Consider the following 11825-nt stretch of genomic DNA (forward strand, 5'->3'; position numbering starts at 1 on the left):
ACACTCATCATAACCTCTAGCTGGAGGTTTCTATGAGGGGCGCTGGACAAGACAGTGTCCAAAATAAGTTCCCTTGCCTGTCATTTGTCTGAAATCAGGGTGGCCTGGACACCCTTCCTGTGACCAGGAGTGATCAAATAGGCCTACCATTAATACTGTTCTGCTTCTCCAATTTGAGGCCTACTGACTGTGGGGTTTAGATTCTTAATGTGGATTGGGGTCATGAGAAAACCGAAGCACCAATGGGCTGGACTCTGCAGGGCTTTGAAGAACTAATTTGACCCAAAGGATTCCTATTCTCACTTGATGGAGTTTAGGAACCTTACAGAGGATGGGGAGAGACTTCATCCATAATGAATGCTCTTTTGGCCATTTTGGTTTTGGATGCTCACATGGCATCATTCTTTAGAACCATCAGGTGCTGAGAATTTAAGCCACAGCCTCACACAGGGCCAACAGGCTGATTCAGAAACATCCCTTTTGAAATCAATTACTCAAAGAGGGACAGGCCCATTCATTTCCATTAGAGAACTGTTTTATTCAGGCTTCACAATGGGGTGGCCTTAGGCAAAGACCTTCCTGACATTCAGTGCTATAGAACAACAGGTAAGCAAAAAGCCCAAAGCAGGGTTTCTCCACTGCGACTTTTCTGGTCACACTGATGTCTGAGTTGTCTGAGATTCTAGCCATTCCTTTCAGCTATCCAGTACATGGCCATGTCACAGAGCTTGGAGGGGGTACATATCTTGGTCACAAAACCATGAGCCTATTCTGGAGAGTGGCCAGAATTCAGTTAGAAAACAGAAACTTAGGAAGGTAGCAGGTCTTGCCCATCAATAAAGTAAGCCTCTGTTCTTTCATAAATTGGGCAGGATGAATGTTGGTAAGCTTTTTCCTAGACAGGACACATCCATTGATGCATTTTCTATTGTAATGTCTACAACCACGGACACAGTGGGATACACAGACATAGAAACACTCGCCTTGTCAAATGACTTACTAGAAACAGACCATTCCAAACAAAAGAAACCGCTTTTCCTACCCATTCTCAGAACATGAGACAAAACCACAAACCCACACTCATTCCCATAAAGGCACCTCCTTCCCTCAAGTAGGTCTGTGACTATCTGGAGTCTTCTCTGCCAGGTTGGCCATAGTTTGTTCCCACGAAATGGCCTGTTTGTTCTCAAATCTGGACTCCTTGGCCGACTCTGTGAAGTTATCAGGAGCCAGTGGTAAGCCACTACCTGCTTTCTCAGGAAAGACCCCTCTTCAGAATTTTCCTGGCATTTGGCCATCCTCACATCTGTAGGTACCAAGAAAGACTGACTCTCTCCATGATAAATCCAAAACAAGTGAGACCTCTGTGACTGTTACTGGGCCTGGCTCTGGGTGCCTGGTTTCCGGGATCCCAAGTTCAGAGGGTTCCATCACCAAAGAAGTGAAGTAGATCACTTCCCTCATGAACTGAATGAGCTCACAGCCTTGGCAACCACTTTGTCCTAACAATTACTTCCTTGGGTCCCATGAGATGGAGGCTGCCCCTACTTCCTCTGACACTTTCACAAGTTTGAATGGTATATCAACCATAGGTACCAGGGGAAAGATCTCCACACAGGCCTGGTTTGGTCCATTTGCTCTACATTAAAAAGAGAGAGTCTGATTCAGACACATTCCTTCATCCTGACCAGGTTGTTTGCCATGGAAAATGACTTTTGCTCTCTCGGGTCCTTCATAGCAGTCTACATCTTCTTCAGGGATTATTTCTGCATGGATCTTTGAGATTCTCAGCAGGTGGAAGATCTCCTACATTCCTGTATTGTAAGACCAAGTCTGTCCCTGCACTGCTGTAAAGTTAGATTGAGGGAACAGTGAATGGTTAATAACATGTTCGATTTGGGTTAGGATTCATTCTGCAAGATGAATAATGGTATAGGGAACCTGTGATATATAGAATATATAGGTGAAATATAAGTATGAAAACAGAAATATAGGGAAGATTTGAAGCAAAGTAGGGCATTGAGCAGTTGAGTGGGATACTTAGCTTTTAATTATATTCTGCACAGATGTCTCAGATAAATCGATATACAATGAAATAGGATCTTGTACCTTGGATGATGGAATAACAAGCAGAATATCCAGTCAAAAAGGGATAGTCCGTAGGATTAGCAAGATAGTCATTAGGTTTAGAAAGAAGAATGAGTATAGAATTTGTACCAATTTTTTTTAATTAATTTTTATTGTAGGTTGTTCAAAACATTACATAGTTTTTGATATATCATATTTCACACTTTGATTCAAGTGGGATATGAGCTCCCATTTTTACCCCATATATAAATTGCAGAATCACATCAGTTGCACAACCATTGATTTACATATTGCCATTCTGGTGTCTGTTGTATTCTACTGCCTTTCCTATCCTCTACTATCCCCCTCCCCCCTCTCCTCCCCTCTTCTCTCTCTACCCATCTCTACTGTAATTCATTTCTCCCCCTTATATTTTTCCTCCTTTCCCCTCACTTCCTCTTGAATGTAATTTTGTATACCCCTGAGGGTCTCCTTCCATTTACATGCAATTTCCCTTCTCTCTCCCTTTCCCTCCCACCACTCATCCCTGTTTAATGTTAGTCTTCTTCTCATGCTCTTCATCCCTACTCTGTTCTTAGTTACTCTCCTTATATCAAAGAAGACATTTGGCATTTGTTTTTAAGGGATTGGCTAGCTTCAATTAGCATAATCTGCTCTAATGCCATCCATTTCCCTCCAAATTCTATGATTTTGTCATTTCTTAATGCAGAGTAAAACTCCATTGTGTATAAATGCCACATTTTTTTAATCCATTCGTCTATTGAAGGGCATATAGGTTGGTTCCACAGTCTTGCTATTGTGAATTGTGCTGCAATTAACATGGATGTAGCAGTGTCCCTATAGTGTGCTCTTTTTAGGTCTTTAGGAAATAGACCGAGTAGGGGAATAGTTGGATCAAACGGTGGTTCCATTCCGAGCTTTCCAAGAAATCTCCATACTGCTTTCCAAATTGGCCGCAACAATTTGCAGTCCCACCAGCAATGTACAAGAGTACCCTTTTCCCCAAATCCTCGCCAGCACTTGTTGTTGTTTGACTTCCTAATGGCTGCCAATCTTACTGGAGTGAGATGGCATTTTAGGGTGGTTTTGATTTGCATTTCTCTGACTGCTAGAGATGGTGAGCATTTTTTCATATACTTGTTCATTGATTGTAGGTCCTCCTCTGAGAAATTTCTGTTCAGGTCTTGGCCCATTTGTTCATTGGGTTATTTGTTATCTCATTGTCTAATTTTTTTAGTTCTTTGTATATTCTGGATATTAGGGCTCTGTCTGAAGTGTGAGGAGTAAAGATTTGTTCCCAGGACGTAGGCTCCCTATTTACCTCTCTTACTGTTTCTTTTGCTGAGAAAAAACTTTATAGTTTGAGTAAGTCCCATTTGTTGATTCTAAATATTAACTGTTGTGCTGTGGGTGTCCTATTGAGGAATTTGGAGCCCGACCCCACAGTATGTAGATCATAGCCAACTTTTTCTTCTATCAGACGCCATGTCTCTGATTTGATACCAATTTCCTTGATCCACTTTGAGTTAACTTTTGTGCATGGCGAGAGAAAGAGATTCAATTTCATTTTGTTGCATATGGATTTCCAGTTTTCCCAACACCATTTGTTGAAGATGCTATCCTTCCTCCATTGCATGCTTTAGCCCCTTTATCGAATATAAGATAGTTGTAGTTTTGTGGATTGGTTTCTGTGTCCTCTATTCTGTACCATTGGTCCACCCGCCTGTTTTGGTACCAGTACCATGCTGTTTTTGTTACTATTGCTCTGTAGTATTGTTTGAAGTCTGGTATAGCTATACCGCCTGATTCACACTTCCTGCTTAGCATTTTTTTGCTATTCTGGGTCTTTTATTTTTCCATATGAATTTCATGAATGCTTTCTCTATTTCTACAAGAAATGCTGTTGGGATTTTGTTTGGCATTGCATTAAACCTATAGAGAACTTTTGGTAATATCGCCATTTTGATGATGTTAGTTCTACCTATCCATGAACAGGGTATATTTTTCCATCTTCTAAGATCTTCTTCAATTTCTCTCTTTAGGGTTCTGTAGTTTTCATTGTATAAGTCTTTCACCTATTTTGTTAGGTTGATTCCCAAGTAATTTATTTTTTTTGAGGATATTGTGAATGGGGTGGTTGTCCTCATTTCCATTTCAGAGTTTTTGTCGCTGATATACAGGAATGCTTTTGATTTATGCGTGTTGATTTTATATCCTGCCACTTTGCTGAATTCATTAATTAGCTCTAATAGTTTCTTTGTAGACCCTTTTGGGTCTGCTAGGTATAGAATCATGTCATCTGCAAATAGTGATAATTTGAGTTCTACTTTTCCTATTTTTATGCCTTTAATTTCTTTCGTCTGTCTAATTGCTCTGGCCAGTGATTCGAGAACTATGTTGAACAGAAGTGGTGAGGGAGGGCATCCCTGTCTTGTTCCAGATTTTAGAGGGAATGCCTTCAGTTTTTCTCCATTTAGAATGATGCTAGCCTGAGGCTTAGCATAGATTGCTTTTACAATATTGAGGTATGTTCCTCTTATCCCTAGTTTTTCTAGAGTTTTGAACATAAAGGGATGCTGTACTTTGTTGAATGCTTTTTCTGCATCTATCGAGATGATCATATGGTTCTTATTTTTAAGCCTATTGATGTGGTGAATAACATTTATTGATTTCCGTATATTGAACCAAACTTGCATCCCAGGGATAAATCCTACCTGATCATGGTGCACAATATTTTTGATATGTTTTTGTTTTCGGTTTGCCAGAAGTTTATTGAGGATTTTTGCATCTAGATTCATTAGAGATATTGGTCTGTAGTTTTCTTTCTTTGAAGTGTCTTTGTCTGGTTTAGGAATCAGGGTGATGTTGGCCTCATAGAATGAATTTGGAAGTTCTCCCTCTTTTTCTATTCCCTGAAATAGATTGAAAAGTATTGGTATTAGTTCCTCTTTAATGGTTTTGTAAAACTCTGCTGTATACCCATCCGGTCCTGGGCTTTTCTTAGTTGGTAATCTTTTGATGGTTTCTTCTATTTCCTCAATTGATATTGGTCTGTTTAGGTTGTCAATATCCTCCTGACTCAATCTGGGCAAATCATATGACTTAAGAAATTTATTGTTGCCTTCACTATCTTCTATTTTATTGGAGTATAAAGATTCAAAATAATTTCTGATAATCTTCTGTATTTCTGAAGTGTCTGTTGTGATATTGCCTTTTTCATCCCGTATGCTAGTAATTTGAGTTCTCTCTCTTCTTCTCTTCGTTAGCGTGGCTAAGGGTCTGTCAATTTTATTTATTTTTTCAAAGAACCAACTTTTAGTTTTGTCAATTTTTTCAATTGTTTCTTTTGTTTCGATTTCATTAATTTCAGCTCTGATTTTAATTATTTCTTGTCTTCTACTTCTTTTGCTGTTGTTTTGCTCTTCTTTTTCTAGGATTTTGAGTTGAAGTATTAGATCATTTATTTGTTGTTTTTTTCTTTTTTTAAGTAATGAACTCGAAGCAATAAATTTTCCTCTTAGAACTGACTTCAATGTGTCCCATAGATTCCGATATGTTGTGTCTGTGTTTTCATTTATCTCTATGAATTTTTTAGTTTCCTCCTTGATGTCTTCTATAACCCATTGATCATTCAGTAACCTATTGTTCATTCTCCAAGTGATGCATGATTTTTCCTTCCTTCTTTTATCATTGATTTTCAATTTCATTCCATTATGATCAGATAAGATGCATGGTATTATCTCTACTCCTTTATATTGTCTAAGAGTTGCCCTGTGACATAATATATGATCTATTTTTGAGAAGGATCCATGTGCTGCTGAGAAAAAAGTGTAACTGCTTGATCTTGGGTAGTATATTCTATATATGTCAATTAAGTCTAGGGTATTAATTATGTTATTGAGTTCTATAGCTTCCTTATTCAACTTTTGTTTGGAAGATCTGTCAAGTTGTGAGAAAGGTGTGTAGAAATATGCCTTTAACTTGTTTCTTTTTTAAATAAGACTTTTTTTGGGGAAAAATCCAGTTTGAAATATAGCAACACTTTTTTGGCAAGGCAATAACCAAAATCTAAAACAGCATAAGCTACATGTCCAAATGTAAAAGGCATTGAATAAACCACAATATTTTTTTTTCTTTTTTTGGGGGGTGCATGACATACTGAACACAAGATAGAATTTCTCAACATTTTGAAATTATAATTTAAACCTTAAGGGTAAAAGCTGAAAAACTGCTGAGTTCTTGTTAGATATTAAATGCACCTTTCCCTGTTTCCCCCAAATAAAATCAGAATTTATTATTTAATCACACCTCAAAGTTTGAGTTTTCTCTTGTTACAAAGCAACCACTACATACACATTAAAATACTTATTTGTTAATTTAATATTTTTTTCCCTGGCTCATCCAACGTGCAATGCACATGACTCCAAAGACTAAAATTTGGGGCTAGTGTACATGAACTGAAAAATCACAACTCCAAACTTCAAAACTAGTTCTTAAAATTATTTATAGGACACTCAGATTATTTTTATTTCTCAACAAGATGTTGCACTGTCATTTGATTATCAGTCTACCTCAGCACAAAAAAATTACAGATGCCAATTTGAGGGACTAAAAAAATTCAAAAGTACTAGATTTAACAGCTCAGTAAGATCATTACAAACAAGTTTGTTTACATTCTGCTGAAAATCCCTGAATGGTCTCAGCACCTAACAAAATCTACCAGGCTCCAAGGACCATGTCAGGTTAAATGATGGCACCACTTTTTAAAAGGAGCTAATTACTTAAGCTAAGTCATTCAGAGCCCAAAATCTGAAGAATGACCAAAATCAAATCTTTATTTTTATAACTGTATAAATGTGATCCAAATGTGTCCACCACTAGTTTTTCCAAAAGAAACATGCTATAAATAAGCAAACTGCATTTGCTCACTGATGTGTGTATGGACTTCCTAGATGTCTCATTGGGCTAATTACAGACCACTCACAGTAATATATTTTTAGTATTAAAGTGTAGCATGATGTTAAGCCATTTTAGCTTTTACACATACATGTTGCACTTCTGGCTGATAATGGAGAAAAATTTGCACCATTGCACTGTTAAGCTAGGTTGCATCCATTCTTTTAAATGGCGTCAATATCAATGTCATCATCCTTGTCGTCAGACTTCACAGTTTCAACTTTCGGTACACTGGCAGTCTTTGAGTACACCACCTAAATGTTCTCATCTTCATCTTCTTCTTCACCACCAGAAGATTCTTCCTCTGCTTCCTTCACCACTTTATTAATGGTTCTGCTTTTACACGAATCTCTTTGGCAAGTTCTTTTGATACATATTTCTTAGAGGCCTTTTCCGACCAGCTGATGATGACCTCCTCTTCTAAAAGGTCTGCGTCATACATTTCCTTCAAGATATGTGGAATCTTAGAGAGGAGCTGAGCTTGATGCATTGCCACCACACACTCCAAACCATGAAGAAGGTATCATTGAGCTTTTTTGTTATTGTGACAAAATCATAAGAAATGGCACCTGTATTTCTTAATCTGTTCTCTAATTTTCTCATTAAAAAGAACTTCAGTTAGAACAAGAGGGCCCATGGCTTTTACATCCAGCCTTTCTGCTTCTGCGACAATTTCTTTGTCTGATGAGTCAATGATACCCTCTTCTTTTTTTTCTTAACAAAATCAAACAGAATATTGACACGCTCTTCTACAGTTCTTTCCAAATCATCACTGGGTATCAGAACTTTTGCGTGGTCACTAATTTCATCCATTCTAGGCCTCTGAGCTTCTTCAGTTGAATCCTCTCCCCAATCATCATCCTCCTCTTCTTCCACAGCATGTGGAGGAGGACTGATTTCATTTGGTGGTGGTGGTGGTGGTGTCTCACTGCTGGATACAGAACCATTTTCCTTGTCTTTGCCCTTTCTATTTTTCTTTTCCTTTTCTTTCTTTCCTGGACCACTGTCACTATTCTCAGGTGGGTTTTTGAGAATAAATTTGCAGAGTTTATGATGTGTGTCAAGCATGCCTCGGTAGCCACAGGCTTTACAAGAATTACCTATTGTTTGCTTCTTTGGATTGACATGCAGTTCTGTTTCAGGATTCTCACACTCAGGACAGAGAACAAATTTTTTAATGAATCCATCCAACATGTCTTGCAGCTTATTCGCCTCATGAGATCCATTGACAATGTAACGGTCATTCTTAACATCAAACTGGGTCTGTGATCCTAGCTCACAACCAAAATATTTGGTGGGATACGTTGGAGGCCGATTAAGCGCCTTTGAAACATCAACCATGTTGACTATAACTGTCTTGATTCCATTTCCTTTGCCCTCAACCTTCGCAATCAGACGGGGCATCTTGTAGCGATAGAACTGGTCTGACACGCTGCAGTTGACGTTGACAGACATTTTGGCTTATTAGTGGCTTTATCAATAAGATGAAGAGATCTTTGATTGCATCTTTTTGGTATCTTCTGTCTGGAGAAGAAGGGATGACATAAACGACTGCAAGAGTTCTCGGTCTCTGACATGAAAAAATTTTCGCCACTGAGGCTGTAAGCTCCTTGCTTGTACGCTATGTTTCCCCAATACAGGTACCAATGGCTGCGCAACAGCTCGTTTTCGTCAAATAAAGACATAAACCCAAGGCGGCTCGCCCGGGACTGGGAGGAAGAGGCGCTGGAAACTGGGTAAAGAGCGGCGGGGCGGGCGAGTGGAGGGCGGCCGGGCAGGTGCCGCCGCCGAGCCGCGGGAAGGGCTGTCCCAGCGACATCCGCGTCCACACCAGCAGCGCTGAGCCTGGCGACCTCTGGAATGTTCTCGCTCTGACTACCAAAAGTTCTTTACCAATAGGGTTTCGGGTAGAGAGTGAATGTAAATGTCAGCACATGTGAAGAGTCAGTCACAATGATGAATTGTGGAAAATATGTAGGAAAGCAGATATAAATAGAGACATTAGGAAATCAGCAAAAGTATAAAGTGTGTACTTTGTTTGATATTTTCAAACGGGTTGAGTTTGAATGTATAATCTTAGGAAGAAACAAATATGTTGTCACAAATTGCATTGATCTTTTAGAGCATTAGGTAACCAGGTCATGGATGTTTTCATTAATCCATGCTCACTTTCCATTTAGGCTTTGGTAAAATCATAAGTGTGATCTTTGCATTTTGTATCCAGAATATTATTGTGAAAAAATGTATATTAGATAAGGTGACATGAGTATTTCTTTCACCATTTCTGTAGCAATATTTTGTAGACGTATAAATTAGTATTCAGGGTACAAATAGGTGTACCCTGTGTCTATGAATATGCAGATAATGCATGAATAGATCATACTTTGTGAAAATAATATAACTGGTCCCGCTTAAAATAATGCATTGAATTGATATCTGAAAACATAAAAGAAATCTCATATTGATATACAATCATTCATACCAACCAGTTATACATCTAATGGTAATATTAGGGTTATGGTTTATCCTGAAAGGTATGTGAGTTTTGCTCCAAAAGTGATTATGCAAAGCAAAAATAATGTGTTTGGATAGAAGTCTCATGAAAAGAATAGTCAAGAAACCTGGAGGAATACATGTGTTCTGAAGGAGGAAGTGATTGAACGTGAAACATATGCATATAAATTTGCGAAATATTGCATGAAATATATATTGTATGATGTGCATTAACTGCAGAAATAGTAATGTACCAGTGTTGAATAAAAATGAACATCGAAATACACATCATGTCCCATAGATATCTACTTGCCTTGATGTTAATCTGGGTCAGTTACTGTAAAATATTTAGGATATGTATGCACCATTCACTGAAGTTAGTTTTCAGTACTAGGAAAAAAAATATGTATTTCAGGTGGATGAATATTTCTGAGAATAATCTTGTGAAAATTTGATTATAAATCCACATAAATCACAAAACATTTTAAACACAAAACACACACGGACATTAAAATGTAGCAATATATATGCCAATTTAAATTCATCTTGAAATATATATCATCCACTGATCCAAAACTATTTATTTAATGAACTTGGATTTATGTATAATGTTGTTCAGCTAGGAAGCTCCCCAAATAGATTGAATTTACTGTTACAACAGTGTTTAGGAGGAGTGATCTTCTAAATGTGTATGCAAATATGTCCTACACAAAAATCTTCCCACTCTCATCCAGGACAATGCCTTGATATTACCTTCACCCCAAGAAAGACGCAATTGGAGGAGAAGAGTTCGAAAATCTGTGAATACATATCTGGAATGTAAAATGCTCAGGAGATCACAACCTTGCAGGTTGCAGAAGAGTTTCCAAAAGTAAGGGACAAGCTTGATAGACCCAAGCTGATCTTTTATTAAAATTGGGAGCCATCTTGCCAGAAAGCCATGAAAAGATAATTTTGGCTTTACTATAAATTACTGCAAATTCTGAACCTGCTTGGAATGCCTGCCCATGCCTTGAACTCATCCATGCCTAGCTCTCTGAGCAGATAACAGCGCTCTCTGAAACATTAGTGACACCTCATAAATATTTTTCTTCCCAGGCCAGACAACGACCCTCTCTGAGGCTCTAATGGTCCTCATAATTTCTGATGTTGGGGCCAGCAAAAAAAATGTAAACTACCATTAGTGTGATGTTTTCAAAGTTCTGTTATCTGTAAGCCCCTTTTGTGTAACTTTTTGGGCTATATAGCTGGGCTGCAGGAAAGGTGGTGTTGCTGTCTTGTTCCCGCCATTTTGGGATGGAGAGGCAGCCCAGTTGGTGTTTTAATAATAAGCTTGCCTTAATTTGATTTTAATAGGAGTCAGTGGTCTTTTCTTGTGTCCTGGTCTAACATTTTGGAGTTCCCCTGTGAGATGACGCTGCCCAACCCGATCACAAGACCAGACTACTGAAAATTCTGAAGCTGGCCTTCCCTCCCGGGCACTGGGCTGGAGAGCCACTCTAGGGGGTGCACAACTTGAGATGTTACAAGGCCTTGGGGTGAGCCTTCAGTCTGGGGAGCACTGCAGTGAACCACCGCACTAAAACTATGAGCAAGCACCTGGTACAGGAGGCCTCCATAGGTAAGTGACGCCTTTATAACATCTGATATCTGGTTAAGGGAGATCTTTTCTGATGACAGAGAGGTGGCCTGAAGAGGCTCACATTCACTCCTGTCCAGGACAGTAATGACAATCGTTCTATCCTCTGTTCTGTTCTGTAGGGAATTCCTCTGGAAGGGTAGAGAGGTGCCGTGGGCCACGCACTCGCTCCTACCCCGGAGCTTTAGCAAGATGTTGCATTGCTCCTCTGTTTTTCTGTTTCTTCACCGGGTTTCTGTTTCTTTGTGTTTTTTTCTGTGTTCTATATGGTTTTTGTTTGTTTGTTTTTGTGCGTTTTTTTGTGTGATTTCTGTGGTAAAATCTTAAGGATATTGGACGTGAAAATGGGTAACAAAGCAAGTAAGCCTGACACCCCTTTGGACTGTGTTTTAAGGAACTGCGATGAACTTTACCACCCTTTGTTAAGCAAGATGAGAGAAGCCCCTAGTTGGCTGCCTGGAGCACACCCACTCCAGATGTCAATGCCTGCTGGGGAACGAAGAACTGAGTATATCCCAGGTTAACAAGTGAAACTCCTTAGAAACCCCTGGTCCCTCCAGATCAAGAGAGTCACAACCTTTGGGCAGAGTCCCCTTGTTTTCTTTGTTAGCAAAGCAATAAACCTCCCATTTTATTTTTCTCAAAACCC

General features: G+C 38.9%; 1 pseudogene; it reads right to left on the reverse strand.

Annotated features, from left to right (window-relative positions):
- Positions 1-7208: 7208 nt before the first annotated feature.
- On the reverse strand, positions 7209-8499 carry LOC143381373 (eukaryotic translation initiation factor 5 pseudogene; annotated as a pseudogene).
- Between the last annotated feature and the right edge of the window lie 3326 nt (positions 8500-11825).

The sequence above is a fragment of the Callospermophilus lateralis genome, chromosome 15, assembly GCF_048772815.1.
Source record: "Callospermophilus lateralis isolate mCalLat2 chromosome 15, mCalLat2.hap1, whole genome shotgun sequence".
In the NCBI taxonomy this organism is placed as follows: Eukaryota; Metazoa; Chordata; class Mammalia; order Rodentia; family Sciuridae; genus Callospermophilus; species Callospermophilus lateralis.